Below are 24,097 nucleotides of genomic sequence, written 5' to 3' on the forward strand. Positions count from 1 at the left end.
TTCAGCTTGGACCGCTGGATCCTATTTCGGTTTCAGGACAGCTGTGTCCCCTTCTGTCGCGACCACCCTTGACCAGCGAGAACGACCCAACACCGAGGAATCTTCTTCTCACAGTTTATTCGGGAAACTTGATTTACAGGGAGTGGCCCCGGGTGGAGGAAGATGGAGCCTGATATAGTCTACAACTACCAATCACCTAACCCCACGTGGCGTGCCAGGATAGGTTGTCTCCAAGCAGAATTAAGAGGATACGTGGCCTTTACCAAATTAGGAGTTGTTTACTACAGAGAGCTCTCGCCGTTGGGCTGGTGGAAGGCGGAGACCGGCGCCATCTTGTAGGCGCGGTACCCTGCAACTCCAAACACCCTTCCGGGCCAGGCCCCTGGCAACTCCCACGGGCAGACATGCATCGTAGAGGAGCTTTTTGCCGGTTTTCCACTTGCCTCACCCATGGGAAATGCATAGAGGAACCTTTCTGCTTTCATCCCACAAGCAGGTAAACAGACAAAAGCAGCTTACGGTTGCCACCGTTTTGGTACTGTGCCCTACCTGTAGACACACCCAGCTCCAGCGGCCTGTGCCAGCAAACCTGCCTGCCAGATTTTTGATTTCTGTCAGATCTTTTTGCTTTTTATTTTATTTTTTGTCTGTGATTTCTTCTTTCACTGGCTCTGCTGTTCATGGCTTGTTTACCAAATACCGTGTCTTTCCAGGGCCCTCTGTTTAAATATACTCTCTCCCTTTAAATCTCCTGTCCATTTGCTACAATGTACGGATCAGAGATTACATTCTGGTTCCCCCTTTACTGTTATCCAGTCCTGCTTGTCTTTGTACCTGTAATTTAATTTTATACTTATCTAGCTCTATATACAACTTAAATTAAACTGTTATGTCTCATATTTCTAAATTGCTATATATCTTTAAATGATGGTAAACATTTAAAGTCATAAAGGTCTAATTTAACTATACTTAAAATATAAGCTAAGTCTATACAACTTAAATTTAACTCATGTATCTTTAAATGATGATGAAAGTTTAAAATCATAAAGGTCTATTTCAAACTAACAAAATATTTATACCACTCAGTCTATCCTGTAAGCCGTTTACAAAGGTACAGCTTTTATTGCAAAAAGGGATTTTTCTCTAACTAAAGGCAAACTTTTAAACAGACGACAGCCCTCAAATGCTCAGAGATCTAGAGAATATGGCATTTAAAATGTTTTGTTAAAAAGCTTTTTATAACAGAGAGATAGGCCAGCTGCTGGCCCCACCCCATTTCCTCCAAGAAGACTGATGGGCACTGAAGAAGCTTCATCTTGAGTCAGTGACAATGCTAGTCACAGAGCAACCCTGCCCTTCACCTCAACTACTACAAAGTATTCCAGACCTTGGACAAGAGGACAACAGAATCGACTTTCCCGAGTTGCTTAGGCCAACGGTAGGTGAGTCTTCCCAAAGTCTGTAATCCACAGGTCACATGCTATCAGCAAGAAGGCAGGTGTCCTGCAGTCCTCTACTATAGATGGAGGACCTTGGGGATGGCTGTCCATGCAGCCTGCTGACAAGTCTCTGTTATTCTTTAATCATTGATTCAGGTAAAATCTTATCCTTCTCAAGAACTCTGATGCTTTTGACGACTGGTAGTCTTGCCAGCTTAAAGCAAAACAGATTCCAGGAACAGGTATTTTAGGGTTTATCTATGTGAAGATAGGAAAGTCTAAGATGTGTGAAGGTCTGAAAATGTAGTTATAAAGGTCTGAGGATAAAAAGGCTTAAGTGATGACAAAGTGAGTTGAGACATTAAAAAGAATAAAATATGTTCCTGATTTCTCTATTTGTCACAATACTGTTCATAATAAATTTCATCAATACCACTATAGGATCATAACTACAAAATAAAGATTAAGATGCTTTTCATTGTCCAAAAAAAAAATCTGTCTAATGGTAATACTTTCAGCCAAGTTGCTTCTAACATGAATATGCTTCTAACATGTCTAATACTTATGTTTCCACAAACTCTAAGGACTCTTGTAAGTTCCAGGGAGCTGAATTGGATCCAAACAAACAGGTCAGATTCACTCCAGTTATTCAATCTTTCCCTGGTTCCAGGACTCCCTTCCCTCATGTTAGGACTCCTCGGGAACCCCTCCCTCATCTTACAATCTTCCCCTCAAGTGACAGGACCTAAGAAAAAAATTTTTTTATAAACTTAACCTTGTCCTCTGCTCTGTCGACATCTTCCTAGGTCTAAGAGGCACCAGGGAGTTCCATACAGCCTGGACTGCAAAGAAACAACCAGCTACCCCAGAACGTGGCAGCACCCCAACCTTCTCGGGTCCCCCAAAGATGGTCAACGCCCCCCACGTCAGCAAGAAGCAGTCTTGAGAATTCGATGCCCTTATTCCTTAACCTGCCGTGTCTAAACACCCCACCTTTTTTTTAAATAATAAGTCGAGGTGGGAATGAAAGGTTCAGGCATTATGCTGGCCTGCCCCTGTTACCTGGTGGAATAGGCAGTATCCTGGTCAGCCCAAGGTTCCATGGGAACTAAGTCTGCATGCAGATACAGAGGACCCCTTTAAAAGATAGGTCCCTGCCCATTTACGCTCTCTGTTTCCTCTGTTTCCCCGCTCTTCTTTGTCTTTGCTTTCTCTCTACTCTGTCTCCCACCTATGCTCTCTCTGCCTGTCTATGGCGACCGGCCACGGCAGTCAGCCATTACCCTGTTCCTCTTCTTAGTCTCCCCATTCTGCCAGGCCTTATAATAAACTTATAGTCTTATGTCTCATGTCTCAGCATTTCTATTCTTTTTAAACAAAAGAATAACACTGTGGACACACTTCATATTGTTTGATGATTTGACTGGCAGACTCTCTGGTTAAGCCAACTTGTTTTCTTAGACTTTGGCTATTTTAATGAGGAAACTTATGAGATTGTAGAGCTCTCTATTTAAGACAAATCAACAAACTTTGTTAATTAATTTTTGACTCATTTCATTTGGCTACTAATCAGGAAAAGGCCTTATTTAATAGGTTCCCCATGTGACCCATAAACCATGGTTATTCTCTTAGGTGAATAATGGTTTGAATTTGCTCAAATAATATTCTAAACTGACTATTACTGGATCCTATGCATAGAACTGTCTCAATTACCTTAAGAGCCTTAAAGACATAGTGACTGTCAGTATACAAATTAAATGAATTATTTGCTAGGATCTGAAAGACCATTGCAACAGCTCTCAATTTGACTATTTGAGCTGAAGCCAGAGCTGTCTGTTCCACTTATTCCTTTCCATCAATAACCTGTGCAATGGCTCTCCCATTACAGGAGCCATCAGTAAAAACTAACAGCATTTTTTTATAGGACTGATTTTTACAATTTAGGGGATACAAGGATGTATCAGAGTAAATTCTAACAGCCTACAAGCTGCAAACTGATTATCAATTTTTCCTGAAAACTGAGCATAGGCAATTGCCCATATATCACTGTTCTGAAACAGTCAACCTGCTGCTTGGGATAAGGAACATGTATCATACTTGGTTCTCTCCTAAGATACCTCCTAGAATCCACATGACATTTCTGCACCATGCAGGCTACTGCTTTTAAATAAGGGTTTAATAATTTGGCTGGCAAGACAGGTAGGTGTAACCATGGTACTGGTTCCCCCTGCCACAGAACAAAAGTCAGACTATGCTTTATGGGGAGGAACTAAGCTTCCAATTGTTTTGTATAGTCAATATAAGATATCTGTTGATGCTGAATCACCTCCTCTAATTATAGGACTTGTCTACCTTCTTAGTTAGCTGTCTGGGCAAATTGGGAACACTACCTCCTAATAGAATCTTATTTAAAGGATTTAAATCATCATTAGATATCCCCCAAAAATGGAGTTAACCATTGAATATTTAACAACTTCTAAAAAAATCACTCAAAGATTGTAAACTATCTTTTCTAACTGCTATTAAGTCTTAATTTCTTTAGAATACAACATATGTGCCAAGCAATTTTTGAAATTTACTTAAAGTTTCTGAGCAGCCTTTTCTAATCTAACCTTCGAAGCTTACAAGCTGATAAGACTTCATTTTGCATTTTATCTGACCTGGGCTAATTTGCATTTACACAGACAAATTCAGGCTGTGAATCTAAAAGGGCGGCAGTCTCCTGAGGCTTTTCCTCACAAACCCTTTTTTAAAATCATGTATCAACTTTTAATTTTTAGATTTTCCTTTTTTAACCATAAAGTTGTGTTGTGGCCCGGCATGTCTCAGCCCCAAGCCACAGCAGCCAAGAGGTTCAGCCTGAGTGGGGGAGCATGGACTTGGAAACTCCTAGCAACACAACGGTGATAAACACCAAACACAGGTATCTTGTTGTCTTTAGAGAGTTCTCAGTTCTGTGCTGCAAAACTGGAGTCTCTTCTTTATTCAGCATTATCCTGGCTGTTTCCTAACCATGATTCCCTGGCCATGAGGCCATTTGTCTCTCCTCCAGTTGACCTCTCTGCCAAGACCTCCTAACTCTCTCTCTGTCCTCACTTGTTACTTACAACCCTAGCCCTCCCGACAACTGAACCTTTGGGTTGTTTTCTTTGTTTCTACATCATTGATTTCTGCCCTCTGTTTGATTATTTCCTGGAGTCTCTTCTCCTGGGTGAATTTGCTTCCATTTGTTCTTGAGCTTTCAGGTGTGATGTCAATTCTCTGGTGTGTCTATTCTCTAGTTTCTTCATGTCAGCACTTAGAGTTATGAACTTTCCTGTTAGTACTACACTCAAAGTGTCCCATAAGTTTTGGTATGTAGTCTCTTCATTTTCATTGAATTCTAGGAAGTCTTTAATTTCTTTATTTCTTCCTTGACCCAGGAATGGTGCAATTGCGCACTGTTCACTTTCCATGAGCTGGTAGATTCACCACAATTTGTTGTTCTTGAATTCTAAATTTAAATCATGGTGGTCTGATAAGACACAGGCAGTTATTCCAATTTTTTTGTGCCTGTTGAGGTTTGCTATGTTGCCGAGTATGTGATTGATTTTAGAGAAGGTTCCATGTGGTGCTGAAAAATAGGTATATTCTTTTGTGTTTAAATGGAATGTTTTATGGATGTCTGTTAATCCCAATTGGGTCATAACTTCTGTTAGTGAAGGGACCAGCTCCCCATTTCAGCAGCCATGACAGTAACACGTGCTTGCCATAACCTTGCCTTGGTCACTAGGAGGTCAGATGCCTGCCTTGTGACAAGGAACCAATCAGAAGTTATTTGGTGGCACTATGCTTTACGACCCTGGGTGTACTTTATGTACAAGCACACATCAATGGCACACAGAGCATAGCAACAACCCTGGGAGGACCTATGGGCCATAACAACCAGTTGACCAATTAACACAGGGTGAGCCCTCCAAGCCTGGAGGCACACCAATTGTGAGCCTGTGCATACCCCTAGACACTCCCCTTACACTGCCCTATTAGATCTCTCGGCACAGGGTTCAAACTGTCCTTTGTAGCCAACCGCCATGGTGGGTGGACAAAAGACCCGAGCTAAGGAGTTAGCTCCTTAAATTACAATGAAGCCTCATGCAGTTTGCAGCAAGCTCTCGAATCTGCCTGGTGATTGGGGTGACCACGGTTGTGGCCTGGTACCCCGGATACCTGAATTTTCTGGGGGTCTAACATTAGTTCTTTTATTTCTTTGTTAAGTTCTGTGTGGTGGTTCTGTCCAGTGGTGAGAGTGGAGTGTTGAAGTATCCCACTATAACTGTGTGAGGTCTTATTGTGATTCAGTTTTAATATTGTTTCTTTTATGAACCCTGGTACCTTTGTATTTGGGGCATAGATGTTAAGAATTGAGACTTCTTCCTGATGGATTTTTCCTGTGATGAATATGAAATGAACTTCTTCATCTCTTTTGATTGATTTTAGATTGAAGTCTAATTTGTTAGATACTGGGATAGCTTCCCCAGCTTGTTTCTTGGCTCCATTTGATTTGAATAACTTGACCCAAACTTTTATTCTGAGGTAATGTCTGTCTTTGAATTGAGGTGTGCTTTTGTATGGAGCAGAAGGATGGATTTTGTTTTTGATCCATTCTGTTAGCCTGTGTCTTTTTATACACGAGTTAAGACCATTAATATTGAGAGAAATTAAGGATCATTGAGTGCTTATTCCTGTTTGGTTTTGATTTGGTGGTGGTGGTACATTTATTATGTGTGGATTTACCCTGCTTCTTCTTTTGGGTTTTGGTAAAGTGTTATCTATTGCCTATGTCTTTGTGAGTGTAGTTAACCTCCTTAGGTTGGAGTTTTTCTTCCAGTACTTTCTGTAGGGCTGGATTAGTGGTTACATATGGTTTAAATAAGATTTTATCCTGTAATATCTTGTTTTCTCCTTCTATAGGTATTGAAAGCTTTGCTGGATATAGTAGTCTAGGTTGGCATCCATGGTCTCCTAGTGTTTCCAGAATATCTATCCAGGCTTTCAGTATTTCCATGGAGAAGTCAGGTGTAATTCTGATAGGTTTGTCTTTATATGTTACTTGGCCTTGTTCCTTTGCTGCTCTTAATATTCTTTCTTTATTCTGTATGTTTTGTGTTTTAATTATTATATGATGAGGAGATTTTATTTTCTGGTCCACTCTATTTGGTGTTCTGTAGGTTTCCTGTACTTTCTTAGGCATGTCTTTCTTTAGGTTGGGAAAGTTTTCTTCTATGATTTTGTTGAATATGTTTTCTTTGAGTTTGATTTTTTCCCCTACTTCTATACCTGGTATTCTTATATTTGTCCTTTTCATGGTGTCTCATATTTCATGGATATTTTGTGTTAAGGATTTGTTGGACTTAATATTTTCTTTGGTCGATGAATCTATTTTTCCTGATGTATCTGCAGTATCTGAGATTCTGTCTTCCATCTCTTGTATTCTGGTAGTTATGCTTGCATCTGTAGTCCCTGATTATTTATCCATCCTTTCTAATTCCAGCATTCCTTCAGACTGTGATTTTTTTTATTATCTCTATCTCAGCTTTCAAATACTTCTCTGTGTGAATTGTTTCTTGCAATTTTTGGTTTGTTTTTTCTTCCATTTCTTTGAAAGATTTTCTCACTTCCTCTCTTAGGGTCGGTCTCTATCAGTTGCATAAATTTATTTTTAGGTTGCTCTCTTCTGCTTCATCTGTGTTGGGATTTTCAGGTCTTGATGGTGTATAGTCCCTAGACTCTTGTGGAGTCATATTGGTTTTTTCTGTTGTTGGATGTGTTCTTTTATTGTGTCTTCCCATCTCTTCTTCCAGTGGGTGCCCATGATGTCTCTTCCTCTCCTGGTGTCTATGGTTCCAAGGTTCTCTTATGGTGGGAGCAATAGGGTTCAGTACTCTAATAGATCTCAAGGTGGGTGTGGGCAGGTCTGAGGCACTCACTCTACAGGTAGGTGGGAGTGGGACTAGCACAGAGATGTCAGTAGACTCTGGGTTGCTTGGTCCTCAGGAGCCATTTGACCTGCCTGCAGACCCCAGGACATGAGTTCCCAGAGTGGGCCCAGGTCAGGAGCTGAAGCAGCTCACCTCTGCCCTGAGTGGGGGGCAGGAGTAGCCCAGCAATCTCAGCAGACTCAAGATTGGTTGGTCCTCAGGTGCCAAGTCGACCTCAGCTATTAACATGTAATTCCACCACATTATCCCCATGTCTAACACACTGTCCTGTACACACTAATCACTTATCACATGCCAGTAATCAACTATCTAAAGAACATTTTGAACCCTTACTGGAACTGCTAGCTGAGACCCGCAGGGACCCTGATGGGAACCGATGGCCAGCAGCAGATGCTGTGATTTTCCTGGTGGCCATGGACCAAGGCTCACCTCTCTTAGTCTGCTATATTGCAGAAGCTGATGGTGGTGCTTGACTCGGGACATCAACAGGGCTGCAGGCAGAGACAAAACAGAAACTGGCACTCCAGGAGAAGATGGTGTTAAACACAAAGAGAAGGAACTGTGTCAGCTTGCTGGCACCACCACTGACCCTAATGTCTTCAAGTGAGAAGGTGAGGGTTAGGGCTTTGAGCTCATACTACCTGCAGATAACCCTCTTCTGCAACTCTCTGATGTGTATACACCACTCTGAAAATGCCCCCACCTCTATATGGATTTTCAGGGCAGTGGACCAACTGACTGAACTCCTGGAGCAGGTGCCTCCTGCTTCTTGCAAGGTTCACTAAGCAAAACATTTGCATTTGTTTTCACAGGATCCTGGTGGACTTGCTAAATCTGAATGTGGCTCTCTTCTCATTCTTACAGGTGTGTGCTGGGCAGCAGCTGGTATTTGGTGCCCAGGAATGAGTCTTCACATCTCCTTCTACATCAAAGGGTAGAGGTGGGTTGAGTGGCAGTGATGGGGAGAAGTGTGGGGAACAACAGGTTGTCTTGGTTCAGAATGGGTGAGCTTTCTGCTGGTCTCCTCCTAGATTCTGCAGATGAATCCTCTTTCCAGTGAGCTTAGTTGGCTCTAGATTTGGGTTTATACTGCTGGGTCAAGGACTAATCCAAGCAGACAAGGATCCTTCTGTCTGGCACTTTCCCACCTCTTCACCATGCCTTCACCCCATGGGTGTTAGAATAAACATGGGTTTCATCTCTGTCTACCTGACAGTCACAGAATTAAGGGTGTCCTCAGAGAACAGGGCAGACAACTCCTTATCTACCCTTTTAAGGCCCAGGTATAGATCACCTTCATTTCAGGCCAGGCCTGCCCACATTCTATCTGTGGATTTTTTGGGTTGCAGGAATAAGCCATCTTACTGCCTTGGGACATAGAGTAGAGGGCCAGAAGAAAGATTAACCCAGTACTCAGGTATAAAGTACTCTTCTGCTCATTACTGGGATGGGGTTTAAGCAGGGTATCAGAGTGTAATAGAGGAATCTCAGGTTCCATACCTACCCATACTACCTATTGAATCTGATCTCTTTGGTTGTTGAAACCCTCTGAAGTACAGCTTGTCCTCCCAAGAAAGTGTATGGAGATCCAGTGCTGCTTCCCTGGTTTTAAGCATAGAAACAACCTGGAAGGCATCCAAGTCAGGTAAAGTGCCAACTTGGCCCAGTTAGTGGAGACAGTTAGGCCTGCAGACACAAATATACCCACTGGCCCAGCCTCTTTCTGCCCATTTTGTGTCTCTCTGGCTCTCTTTTCTCTGCTAGGAACAGAGGCAAAGCCATCCTTTTCCTCTGGCCACAGACTTTTCACTTCTCAGACCTGCTGCCTCTCATGTAACAAGTATGTACATTGTTGACTGTAAATGTTCTCAAGATTCTGGGTAATATTCCCCTGCATATGTGGTTGTACTAGTAGTGCCAGATTATTAAGCACATACTTCATGTTCCTAAATGCAAAACAGGAGCACTGCACTAAACACCTTCTAAGACCCTCAGTCAGCTACCAACATGCCATTGTACATTCCAAAACACTCTAGATGACTAATTAGTCATAAGCAAACAGGTAGCCCAAAGTAAGAATTTCAGGACAGTGGATCAATATGGCACAGCACACAGGAGTGGAAATCCCCTTTCAGTTCATCAATAAGAGTTTCCCTTCTGTGCTGTGGGTCAGCTTGAACTGCTGATGCAAAGGGATTCTTCTCTTTAGTGGTGTAGCCAGCTCTGAATCAGGGCCAACTTGATGCATTCAAAGATGCAAGTGGCTATAGTAGCAGAATTACATCACCAGGCAACAGTTTACTTCTGCCAGTGATCCACAAATCATTGGTTATTGGGTTTTATAACCAAATAAATTACTCAGATAGACACCCATGCTGAGAAATGACTTTGGAACCTGGGGATTGGCTTCTTATCCTGACTAATAAGTATTGTAGGACTAAGCTAAAGAAAAGTATCATACACTTAGGGTCACAAAGTCACAGTGCTGATTGGTGGGAGATAAATCAGACATTTTCTGAGAAGTGCAACTGAAAAGGATAACTCCAGGCATATAAAGCTACCAACCTCAGAGAAAAATAGTTACGTGTCAATAGAAGAGCAGATCCAAGAGGAGGTAGCTCAGTTCTGGTATTCCTGCTTTAGGTGTCCAACAATCTCAGAAAAGTGGCAGACAGAAGATGCAGAGAAACTTAGGGAAAAGTTGGGGAGGGCAAAGAAAGCTTGTGAGGACCTTGTCTGCAAAGTGACATGTAGGCAATCATGAGCCCTTGACATCCATTTCCTCTTTTTAGAAACACCTATGGTGACATATGCTTGGAAGCCCAACATTGGCAAAGAGGAGACATGCTTCTTCCTGAGTTCCAAGTCATCCAGATAATCTAACTTAATAACTGAGACTTTGATATAGATATGAGACCCAGTCTCCAAAAAACAAAGTGAGCATGTCTGAGTAACAAACAGAGAGGATTTTTAGGTGCTTCCATGTGTGCATATACCAAATGTATGTATATATACACAAACTCAGAAGGGTAACTACACACACAGATAGACAAACACACAGAAAGACAGACAACTACACACAGAGAGACACAGAGGGATGGATGGAGGGAGGGAGGGAGGGAGGGAGGGAGGGAGGGAGGGAGAGACACAGAGAGAGAGAGAGAGAGAGACAGAGACAGAGACAGAGACAGAGACAGAGACAAAGAGAATGAATATGTCGACATGCTTGGAAAGGTCTCAACAAATAGCCACATAGCCAGAATGGAATTGTGGTTCAATAGATCATTAGATCACACCATCCAGCTCAATATAGTGTCTATGTTCCAGCAGTCATTCATAAATTCATTGAGGAAAGAAAGCAAAGAGCATGTCAGAAGATATAAAGCTCTCCTATGCTAATGGACTAGTAAGATTAATAAAAATGGCCACCCTACAAAAAGCAATGTACATATTTAATGTAATTTCTATCAAAATCCCATCACAATTCTATATAGACCTTGCAGAGACGATTCTGAACTTCATATGAGAAAACAAAATACCAACTGTAGCTAAAAACTATAGTAACAACAACAAAAACTCCTGGAGTGATCACCATCCCTGATTTAAAGTTGTATTACAAGCCATAGTAATAAAACCATATTTTTTGAATAAAAAAGATTCTTTGATTACTGGAATTTAATTGAAGACTGAGGCATAAATCCACACACTTATAGATGCCTTGATTTTGATAAAGAGGCCAGAAATAAATACTGGGACCAAGACATCATCTGTAACAATTGGTAAAGGTTAAAGTGGATGACTGCATGTATAAGAATGCAAATAGAAAAAATTTTAGCACCCTGCACAAAACTATAGTCCTAATAGAACAAAAAGCCTCAACACAAAATTAAACTCACTGAATCTGATAGAAGAAAAAGTGGGGAATAGTCTTGAACTCTTTTGGCATAGGAGACAACTATCTGAACAAACACCAATAGTACAAGTTCTAAGATGAACAATTAGTAAGTGGGACCTCATGAAACTAAAAGCTTCTGTAAGGCATAGGACACTGTCAACTGGACAAAGAGACAGCCTATGGAACAGGAAAAGATTTTTTTGCCAAACCCATACCCAATAGAGGTCTAATCCAAAATATATAAAGAACTCATGAAATTAGATATTAAAAAACAACAAATGATCCATTTAAAAGATGGGGATAATAAAAGGTGAAAGATTTATAAGATCTGAAGAGAAACCAGAGCATATCTATCACCAGGCACAAAACTTAAGTCCAAGTGGATCAAAGACCTCAACATAAATCCAGCCATATTGAACCTCTTAGAAGAGAAGGTAAGTGGTACCCTGGAAAAAAATTGGTACAGGAGACCGCTTCCTGAACATAACACCAGTAGCACAGACACTGAGATTGACAACTAATAAATGGGACCTCCTGAAACTGAGAAGCTTCTGTAAGGCAAAGGACACAGGAAGCAAGTCAAAACCACAGCCCACAAACTGGGAAAAGATATTCACCAACTCCACATCTGACAAAGGGCTGATTTCCAAAGTATACAAAGAATTCAAGAAGCTAGTCTCCAAAAAGCCAACTAAACCAATTAAAATTGAGGTGCAGAACTAAATACAGAATTCTCAATAGAGGAATCTAAAATGGCAGAAAGACACATAAGAAAGTGTTCAACATCCTCAGCCATCAAGGAAATGCAATTCAAAACAACTCTAAGAAACCATCTTATACATGTCAGAATGGCTAAAATCAAAAACAATAATGACATTTTATGCTGGTGAGGATGTGGAGAAAGGGGAACATTCCTCCACTGCTGGTGGCAGTGCCAAATCATACAGCCACTTTGGAAATCAGTATGGTATTTCCTCAGGAAAATGGGAATCAATCTACCACAAGATCTAGCAATTCAACTCTTAGGCATATACACAAAAGAATCACATTCATATAACGAGGAAACTGCTCAACCGTGTTCAAAGAAGCATTATTTGTAATAGCCAGAAACTGGAAGCAACCTACATGCCCCTCAACTGAGGAATGGATGGAGAAAATGTGGTATATTTACACAATGGAGTACTACTCAGCGGAAAAAATGGAAACTTAAAATTCACAGGCAAATGGATAGAACTAGAAGAAACCATACTTAGTGAGGTAACCCAATCTCAAAAAGACAAAAATGGTATGCACTCACTCATATACAGGTTTTAGATCCAGAGCAAAGAAGTAGCGGATTACAAAACACACCAACAGAGAAGCTAGGAAAGAAGGAGAATCCTAAGAAAGACACACATGGTCCCCCGGAGAATGCAAAGGGACAAGATCTCCTAAGCTAATGGCTATAATGGGGGGAGGTGAGAGGGAGTTAGAAGAAAGAGAAGGGGAGACGGGAAGGTGAGAGGAGGACAGGAGGGAGCAGGAAGATCTAGTCAGGGGAGGAGTGGAGGAGAACAAGAAAACAGATGCCATCATAGAGGTAGCCATTATAGTTTTAAAGAGAATTCTGGCACTAGGGAAATGTCCACAGGTCTAGAAGGTTGACCCCAACTAAGAATCTAAGCAATAGTTGAGAGGCTACCTCAAAAGCCCTTCTCCGATAACAAGATTGATGACTACCTTATAGGCCATCCTAGTGCCTTCATCCAGTAGCTGATGGAAGCAGACACAGACATTCACATCTAAACACTGAGCTGAACTCTGGAATACAGTTGCAGAGAGAGAGAGGAGTGATGAGCAAAGGGGTCAAGGCCAGGTTGCAGAAACCCACAGAAACAGCTGACCTGAACAAGGGGTTGCTCATGGACCCCAGACCAATAGTTGGGTTCCAGAACCCCTGAAAAGGGAGTCAATTTGGAGGTCTAGACAATCTCTGGGGCCACAGATAGTGGATCAGTATTTACTCCTAGTACACAAACGAACTTGTGAACTATCCCTTATGGAGGGATAGTCTAGTCTCTCAGGCTACACACACTGGGGAAGCTCTAGACCTTGCTCCAAATGATATGACAGACTTTGAATATCCCCAAGGAAGGGCTACACCCTTCCTGGGAAGCAGAAAGGGATTGGGATAGGGGGTCGGTAGGGAGCATGGGAGGAGGGAAGCAGAGATCGACATGTAAAAGAAGCTTGCTTCTAATTTAAATAAAAAATGGAAAAGAAAAAAATGGGATACAGAGCTAAACAGAATTCTCAGTAGAGGAAATACAAATGACCAAAACACTTGAAATATTTAATGTCATTAGCAAACAAGGAAATGTAAATCAAAACTACTTTGAGATTCCATCTTATACCTGTCAGCACGGCTAAGACCAAAAACACAAGAGACAGTTCATGCTGGTGAGGATGTGGAGCAAGAGGAACACTCCTCCATTTCTAGTGTAAGTGCAAACTTGTAGAAACACTATGGAAATCAATACGAAGATCTCTCAGAATATTTGGAATAGAACCACCTCAAGCCTCAAAGCCTCTATCCAAAGGATGCTCCATCTTTCCACAAAGACCTTGCATTACTACGTTCATAGTGGCTTTATTCATAATAGCCAGAAATTAGATGCCACCAAGGTGTTCCTCAACTGAAGAGTTGATAAAGAAAATGTGGAGCATAACCTAGCTTTAAGAAAATGACATCATGAAATATTCAAGCAAATGGATGGAACTATAAAAAAAATCATTCTGAGTGAGTAACCCAGACTCAAAAAAGGCAAACATAGCATATGTTCATTTGTGAGTGATAAGATACAATCCATAGACCCAGGTCTGGTAAAGAGGAGGACTTCAGGGTCTTAGAACTCTCTTGGAAGAGAAAATCGAATAAAGTTTATGAGTGTATTAGGGGCAGGTGAAGACAGGAGCAATAGGAGTAATATAAGGTGTGGTAGAAGAAAATTCAGAGAAAGGCAACTGGAATTGGGGAACATTGTGGAGGTGGAAACAGTGCAGTAGAAACCTCCTGGATTCTGAGTGTGACCCTACTTTGTACTCCTAATAATGGAGAATATAAAGTCTGAACTGGCCATCTTTTGCAGAACTTGGAATAGGCAAGTAATGTTTTACTTATCTTGAAGCCCATACCATGAAAGGGAGCCCATGACCCACACTTTGTGGAACCAGAGACTAGATAGCCCAGATACTTACAATAAAAGCAAATGCAAATGGCGAAAAAAATCAATGAAACGATTCCTTACAATACTCTGCTCTACTCATAGATCATTACTTTGTCCAGTCATCACCAGAGAGTATTCCTCTGGAAGCAGATGGAAGAGGGTTCAGAGACTCAGAATGGAGACAGATTCTAGATTGGAGGTCTCCATCAGGTCCCACTCTTAAGAGTGAGGAACCCTGCAGAAGAGGAGGATGAAAATTTGTAAGAATTTGAGGGAATGAAGGACACTAGAAGAACATGGTTACCAAGTCAACTAATCATTCTTGCATGGTCTCACAAAGACTGAAGCAGCAAGCAAGGGGCCTGCATGGGTATGCACTGAGTCTTCTACCTATATGGTGCAGCTGTTAGATTGGTGTTTTTATGGTACTCTTAACAAGAGATGCTGTAATTCCTCTGTTTTTGCTTGCTATTGAGACTCTTACTTCTACATGGCTGCCTAGTCCAAACTCAATAGGTAGCCTTTGCCTTGTCTTATTATATCTTGCTTTGTCCTGTTTGGTTATCAGCTCTTGGAGGCATACTTTTTTCTGAAATGGAGGTGGAGGTGGAATAGATCCAGGACAGAGGGCACTTCATGGGTGGGGAGGATAGAGAAGGGAGGAGTGGAGGGAAACTCTGGTCATGATATATTGTAGGAAAGAAGAATGAATGTTGAATACAATTTCTTCAAAACAAGGACAACTACATGAAGGAATTGATCCATAGGTAAAAGCACACACACACACACACACACACTCACACACACACACACACACACACACACACACACACACACACAGGAGTGAATGAGTGTGAGAGGAGAGAGAGACAGACAGAGACACAGAGAGACAGAGACAGAGACAGAGAGATGCTTGCCAGATCTCATCAATTAGACAGGATGGAATTGTTCCCGAGATAATACCAGCCAATTGAACATGATGTCCATGTTCACAGTGGTCACCCATAAGTTTCCCCTGCCGGGAGTTAGAGTCCTTTTTTCATTTTCATCTTATTATTCTAATGAATGATCATAAACAAAGTGATTCACACAGTCTACCAGGTCCAGACAGAACAACAAACACTCAATTCATTTGCATTCTGGTCTGTGTGATCTACAAAATCCACAAAGAAACTGCAAACCTACAGAAACAGGTAATCCAGTGCCTCAATACCTTTTTGCAAAGACTATTTGTTCACTATTATGGCCGGTCCTGTTCCAGGAGACCTGTCAAGCCTGGTGACACATGGTCTTCAATGTAATAATATGTCGCCCATTTTCCCTGGTTAAAATGCTAAGTCATTTAAGGAGGAACTCCCTTATTTAGGGGATGCCAATACCTCTCACTCCCTGATGGGGATGCTGGAGAGACAGCAATTCCATGATTGGAATCTCAAAAAAAGAAAATGGGGCAATGAAGGGACCAGCTCCCCATTTCGGCAGCCATAACAGCCAAACAAGTATTTGTCTGACCTTGTCTTAGTCACTAAGGCCAGATACCTGCCCCTTTCAGGAGCCATGACAGTAACATGTGCTTGCTATGACCTTTACTTGGTCACTAAAAGATCAGAAGCCTGCCTCATGGCAAGGAACCAATCAGAAGTTAGCTGGTGGTGCTATGCTTTATGGCTCTGGGTGTGCTTTATGGACAAGTGCACAGCAATGACGTGCAGAGCATAGCAACCAACCTGGGAAGGCCTATGGGCCATAACAACCAGTTGACCAATCAGCACAGGGCTAGCCTTCCAAGCCTGGAGGCTCACCAATCCTGAGCCTGTGCATACCCCTAGACACTCCCCTTACACTTCCCTATAAGATCTCTATGCAGCCGCTTTGAACTGTCTTTTGTAGCCATCCGACATGGTGGATGGATGAAAGACTGGAGCTAACATGGGGTTAGCTTGTTAAACAACAATAAAGCCTCATGCAGTTTGCAGCAAGCTCTCGAATCTGCCTGGTGATTAGGGTGACCGAGGTCCTGGGCTAAGACCCCGGAAGCCTGAGCTTTCGGGGGGGAGGGGGGTGTCTTACACCACCATAGCCACCTTGGTTTCATGGTTTAGCAAAGTATTGGCCTCCACCACCATAAGGACCGGAGCTTCTGCCTCCAAAGTTTCTTCCATTCATTGTTCCAAATTTTAAAGACTAATTGTTATAATTGCCAAAATCATTGTAGCTTCCACCACCTCCAAAATTGCTTTCGTCATTACCAAATCCATTATAGCCATCCCCACTGCCAGCATATCCACCACCACCACAGCTACCACCAAAGCCACCATGACCACTGAAGTTTCCCCCTCGACCAAAGTTGTCATTGCCACCAAAACCACCTCCACGACCACCACCAAATTTCCAGAACCACTTTGACCTCTTTGTCTGGACGAAGCACTAGCCATCTCTTGGTTTGACAGGGCTTTTCTCACTTGACAGTTGTGGCCATTCACAGTATGTTATTTCTGAATAACAGTCTTGTCCACAGAGTCATGGACAAGTCATCAAAGGTGACAAAAGCAAACCCTATTTTTCCCACTGCATCTGTCTGTCATTATTTCAATCACTTAAGTTTTCCCATATTGCTCAAAATAATCTCGCAGATGATGTTCTTCAGTGTCCTCTTTAATACCTCCAACAGAGATCTTTTTCACAGTTAAGTGGGCCCCGCGTCTTTGAGAATCTTCTCTTGAAACAGCTCTGAGGTTCCACAACTCTGCCGTCCACTTTGTATGGCCTTGCATTCATAGCGGCATCTACTTCTTCCACAGTGGTGTATATGACAAGCCCAAAGCCCCTGGATCGCTTCACATTTGGATCTCCCATTACCACACAGTCGGTTAGTGTTCCCTATTGCTCAAAATAGCTTTTCAGACTCTCGTCGGTTGTTTCAAAAGTCAGCCCTCCAATGAAGAGCTTCCGCAGCTGTTCCGGCTCCTTGGTTGACTCCGACTTAGACATTACCACAGGGAAATGAAAGCCTTCAGTGATGCTTCCTCTGCCTTGTCAACGGGCAGAAAGGAGTAAGCCAACAAACATATCCCGTCCTTTAAATTCTTTCAGACTTATATTGCACAATAATCTTGGGGGAATTCTCCCATCCTCTTGAAAGAAAAGAGAATATGTTTTCCTAATTGTTAATTGAAACAACTCAGAGACATTTTCAATTTCTCAAGTGTCCTATTTCATTTACACTTTGTCCTTGTCTAGCTATTCTATGTATTGTACAGAGGGTGATGTCAGGTGTTTCCTATGACTTTCCCTATATCCCCAAGTCTTAATGGTCTCACTAAAATGACTTTGAGGAGATGCAGAAGGTAACTCTTACACAGCCAAAGTATATTTTTATAATTGTAATTAGAAAAATTTTAAATTAGAAACAAGCTCCTTTTACATGTTAATCCCAGTTCCCTCTCCCTCCCTTCCTTCACTGGCCTCCAAAGACCCCCTATCCCATCCCGTTTTTGCTCCCCAGGGAGGGTGAGGCCTTCCATGGGGATCTTCAGAGTCTGTCATATCCTTTGGAGCAGGGCCTAGGCCCTCCCCCATGTGTCTAGGCTGAAAGAGTATCCCTCTATATAGAGTGGGATCCCAAAGTCCATTCCTGTACTAGGGACAAATACTGAACCACTACCAGAGGCCCCATAGATTGCCCCTAACTCCAACCTGACATCCTCATTCAGGGGGTCTGGAACAGTCCTATGCTGGTTTCCAAGCTATCAGTCTGGCTTCCATGAGAAACCCCTTGTTCAGGTCAGCTGTTTCTGTGGGTTTCTCCAGCCTGATCTTGATCATTGGCTCATCACTCCTCTGTCTCTGCAACTGGATACCAGAGTTCAGTTCAGTGTTTAGCTGTGGGTGTCTGCTTCTGCTTCCATCAGCTACTGAATGAAGGCTCTAGGATGGCATATAAGGTAGTCATCATTCTTATTATTGGAGTAGGGCATTTAAGGTAGCCTCTCAACTATTGCTTAGATTGTTAGTTGGGGTTAAACTTGTAGATCTCTAGACATTTCCCTAGTGCCAGATTTCTCTTTAAACCTATAATGGCTCCCTCTATTTCCTGCCCTCCTCAATTATTCCACTGACTGAATCTTCCTGCTCTCTCATGTCCTGCTCCCCGATCCTCTTCTCCCCTTCTCTTTCTTCTAACTCCCTCTCTGCTCCCCCATGCTCCCAATTAGCTCAGGAGATCTTGTCCCTTTCCTCTTCTCCTGGGGACCATGTATGTCTCTCTTAGTGTCCTCCTTGTTTCCTATCTTCTCTTCAGCCAAAGTATATTACAGAAGTATATTCAGCACCATCAAGAGTAAAACGAGCAGTGGTCCCAGGGCCTATTGTACAGGAAATCATTCACACTGGAGGTTGACAAGATGCCACAGACCTCTCTGCCTATTGACATAGGTTTCACACTGATTTGTAAAGTGCTCAGAATAGGCAGCTTTCACAAAGGGATATTTCATGTTCATGGGTTAATTGGCCCATTTCAAGGTGCAATTAAGGAAATTTTTCTAAGGAATGGAGTATTTTTCATATTGTCTCAGTCCTGTTGATGAATTATACAGAAAGAAAGCAGAGGATCAGTGTTAAGAGAGTTTATGAGAGAAACAAAAAGCTATATTTACCCACAAGCTGTCTGGACCAGGAAAGAGAAAGAAAGAATTGTGTAGCCTTTGACTTGAGGTAAAGCAATGGGGAAGGACTTTCTTGCAAGTGTAAGTCTGTATCTCAGCATGCATATAGTTTTGACTTTTATCACAGGGATGCTGTAACAGAAGACAGCTAAGGCAGCTCTTCTGGAAGCCAGACCTACATTATGGCTTTTGTTTGGAGGTTGGGGAAATTGATGGGAAACAACAAGCATTTTTCACTGTGATGTGGCATCCTTCTGATGCTCCATCCAATGTATACCACTGGCCTATGGGGACTTTAGGAACCGCTTGGGATTTGTAGATCCACCCAGAAATCTTCCTGCAAAGATCTTTTTAGAGTCTGGACTCCTAATCCCTCTCAAGCACTCTGCAACAACAGCAGGATTTGTCTTATGTTTGTGATCTCTAAGCAGCAGCATGAGCTTCACAGTGGGAAGGTCTTCTCTTCTCATGTCTACTTGTATTTTTCTGTGCATTCCTTATTGGTGCATCCTTAGTTGCAGAGACCTAGAATTTGTCCAAAGACTAAGGATGTGGTCCCTCAATACATCCTACTGAGCTTTTGCATTTCATCCTACCTCAGGTCACTCTTTGATAATTGCTGCCAACTTCAGGTTCCACACTTATATTCTCTGTGCTCCTCCCTCTAGCCTAAATACCTCAAGAAAGAAATCTGACCTTGTGAAGTTTGTCTATGTGTGTACGTATTGTTCATTTAAATGTATATGTGTGTGACAATGAATATATGTGGTTGAATGTGTCTGTTAATACATATTTCGGTGTTTGTGAACACATTTCTACTTACTGAGTTTTCTGTGTATGGTTATATTATGCATTTAAATTTCAATTATCTGGGGACACACACTCTAATATATTTATTGGCAAATGATCAATATCTGAAAACAGTAATTGTTTAAATATCGTCCTATCATGTTTATTCATGAAATGAGAGCTGAAGCTGAAGAAAATTATTGCATCACAATGAGAGGTAGAAGGTGGAATGATCTTTGCAAAATTATTTGACTGAAGTTTTGGGATAATATTATTGATATGTCTGATATTTTATACTCACAATAGAAATAGGAGTTTTGATAATGCAGTGGCTTATTCCATTTTGTGCTAGACACCCATTCTAATTCGTAGAAGATGGGTTTCTAGAAACTCTGACTCTTTGCCCTCTCCCTAGAATTCTAAACTCATATGAAAAGATTAATTGCCAGGCGTTGGTGGCACACACCTTTAATTCCAGCCCTTGGGAGGCAGAGGCATGTAGATCTCTGTGTGTTAGAGGCCAGCCTGGTCTCCAGAGCAAGTGCCAGGATAGGCTCCAAAGCTACATAGAAAAACCCTGACTCGAAAAACCAAAAAAAGAAAAGATTAATCACTGCCATGGTTTCTGTAAACTCCATATGTGATATTACATGGAGAGTGAGGTAGTTCTTTAAGTAACTGTAATGGTTGAAAACTAAGTTGTCACATATAAATAATGAAGTCAGCAGGACCTTATACTTAGTCTAAGGTTGTTAACCACAGGACATTTGGACCAGGACCAGGTCAGTCCTATCAGCAGTTGAGTCTTTACAGCAGTCTAAAGAGACAACTGACCTCAAAGCCCTGTCTTGTTTCCAAAACCTGGTCTCTCCTACCTCTTATTGTATAATTGTTATTCTAAAATATTAACTGGCTGCTCATTATGTTTCTGAACTCTAATTTAACTGATGCTTGCTCAGAAAAAATGCAAACACACACATAAACGAACAAAAACAAAACAAAAATGACAATGCAGAAAATCCCAGAGTAGGAACAATTGTGTTTTAATCCCATTAAAAACGCCATCCTCTGTGATTCCTTTTGCAGCAGCTCTCAGATTAGCAAGGAGACTATTGCACAAGTTTGCTGTAAATGAACTTTTTTTCTAAATTCAAATGTAGCCTGATGGTCTTTGTCAGTGGTCTTGAACTCCACAATAATAATTATTAGATAGAGATCACGTGAGAGCATAGAATTAGTGTACCTCTCAGGCTCTCCTAACTGAGGCTCTCAGGCTCTGTTTTAGGATACAACTTTGACTATCCATAAGTCAAGGTGTGCAATTTCAAGCAATGAACATTGTCCTGAACATTTCATAAGACTTCTAGTTTTCCAGGAATATGACAACATGCATCAATGCCAAATACAATGGTCACCAGAGTGCTTAGGTCAGCATTTTCCCTATCTGATCAAACATTTTCAGTACCAGTCAGTCCCTCTAGCAGTTTTAATGAACACAGTGAAACAAGAAATGGATCTATTTGATTAAAACATACCCTGAGTTAACTGACATTATAGAAATGTTGATAATTAGATTTCTGAGAGCTGAAAACTTTGAAAAGACTCTACATGCTCTCTCTTATTGTTTGTTTCTGTTAGTTTAGTAGTTATCCATGTTTTTACTATGTTCATATAGATTTGTGATACTTGGTGTTGAACAAAGATCTTATATGCCCCAGATAAGTGCTCTACCAATGAGCTATATTCTTACCCTTTATGGTTTCCTTTCTGGTCTTTTTCTTTTAAACGTCATATTTTTATACAAAGTATCTTATACATATCAATTTCTTACTTCTTCACTCTAACTACCCAACACTTTCCCAATATATCCTCCATGCCCCTCCCAATTTCATGTCCAATTAATAATTCCCACAAACACAGTAGGGGTGTCATCCACTTAGCAACAGGCAACCAACCACTCCCAAAGTTTACACACTGCCCTCAAACAAAATTGAGCCTTCAGCATCCTTTAGCTACTCAGGTAGATGTGACACCTCTGGAGCACTCTATTCCATGCTGAAATCTTTAAATGGCTTGCTCTTATGGTGGCCTTATGCAGATAACCACAGTGATAGGAACTCGTGTTTGCAAAACCAAGAGACCACACATTCACAGCACCTGTCCTCATCCTCTGCTATTTTACATTCTTTCTTTCCTTCCTCATTGCTCCTGGATTCTTTTGTTTTTTATTTTTTATTTACTTTTCTTTGGTTTCTCGAGGCAGGGTTTCTCTGTGAAGTTTTGGAACCTATCCTGGCACTCACTCTGTAGACCAGGCTGGCCTCAAACTCACAGAGATCTGCCTGCCTCTGCCTCCCGAGTGCTGGGATTAAAGGCATGCACCACCAATGCTCAGCGCTCCTGGATTCTTAAGGTATGGAGTGATACAGATGTCCCTTGTATAGCTGAGAATTCAGTCACACACTCTCATCAATAAGAGCAGTTCCAAATCTCTGAATTAATCATTACAGTATTAGTTTGAGGACGGTCCCATATATATATTTCTATAGGACTGTCTGGGAAGGATTAGAAGATGTGGCTGTTTTGGAGAATGTGTGTTGCTAAGGGTGAAATATGAAGTTATAAAAGCCTTTACCAGTTCAAGTTAGCTTGCTTTCATCCCCCCTGTTACAATAAATCTTTCTGCAAAAGCCTCCGAGCTTTACGCCAGCCACCTCAGTTAGGGCCCAAATGAATACACAGAAACTTGTATTAGGTACAATGCTGCTTGGCCAATGACTAGGATTCTCATCTGTTAGCTCAGTCTTAACTATCATAAACCTATATATTTTATAAGACTTATCTTATCGGACGCCTTATTGGCATCCCTCCTTGTCAGTGGATCACATTGTGCTGCTGGAGGAGAAAGGGGGAAAAGGGGCCCTTCCTGTTTCTCCTTCACTTAAAGATGAGTCTCCTTGCTATGTCACTTCCTGCCTGGATCACCACTTCTCTACTACATTTTCTAGAATCCTCTTTGACTCCTAGTCCTGCCTAACTTGCTGTTTCATTGGCCAAACTGTATTTTATTCAACAATCAATACGATAAACATACACAGTACATTCCCCATCACACCCCATCCATTTTCTCCCTCTTGTAGTTGTTTAAAAAAGAAAAATTCCAAATCACTGCTCTAGCTTTGTTCCTGCCTGCTGCCATGCTTCCTGCCACGTGGACCTAGACTCAAGCTCTGAAAGCATAAGCAATTCCCAGGTAAATGCTTTCTTCCAGAACATGCCTCCCCTATGGTGTTTTGTCATGAAAAATAAAAACAACTAATATAGACATCGGTACCAGAAACTGAGATGTTACTGCGATAGACTGGACCATCATGTTGTTGGGATGTTCAACTCGAAATTGGAATGAAGTTGAACACTGGAGTAGGGTCTTATGAGCCATCCTGGTGGGAACTTGGGAACAGTAGTTCTGAGCAAAGTGGACAATGGAGGACAGATTAAGATCAAGAGACTTCCAATGGAGACAACTAAGCAACTGGATTAGAGATTATCTTGTAGAATTTTGAAAAAGAATATACCTCTTTTGACACTGGTTATTAGAACTGACCTGAGGCAAAATTGATTAGTTTATGACTGATTTTATTACCCTTGGATATTCTAAGACAACCTAAAATTGGCTATATTGTCTGATTATTAGTGACTACTCTTACAATGGGCTACAGTGTTTGAAAAAGAGCAACCAGAAAAATAAACACAAAACGTAGTTTTTTGTGGAGAAAAATATCACTAGAAATACGATTTTCTCAGTCCGGCTTCACACAGTCTTGGACCCAGTAGTGTATGGGAAGGCTGAGAGTCAGAGAGAGAGAGACAGAGACAGAGAAAGAGAGACAGAGATGGAGGGACAGACTGATAAGTAGATGATAGATAGTTGATCATGAGAATAGATAGGTAGATAGATAGATAGATAGATAGATAGATAGATAGATAGATAAAGAGAGATAGACAGACAGAAAGTAAGTTGTATTTTAGGAAGTAAATGGGACTACTGATCAAAAATTTCCAAAACAAGACAGAATGGCTAGATTTTTCAAGGTTGAAGGAGGTGATGCTCTAAAGAGTTTTTGTC

General features: G+C 41.5%; 1 pseudogene; it reads right to left on the bottom strand.

Annotated features, from left to right (window-relative positions):
• Positions 1-14,624: 14,624 nt before the first annotated feature.
• On the bottom strand, positions 14,625-17,509 carry LOC100753504 (annotated as a pseudogene).
• Between the last annotated feature and the right edge of the window lie 6,588 nt (positions 17,510-24,097).

The sequence above is a fragment of the Cricetulus griseus genome, chromosome 4 (assembly GCF_003668045.3).
Source record: "Cricetulus griseus strain 17A/GY chromosome 4, alternate assembly CriGri-PICRH-1.0, whole genome shotgun sequence".
NCBI lineage: Eukaryota > Metazoa > Chordata > Mammalia > Rodentia > Cricetidae > Cricetulus > Cricetulus griseus.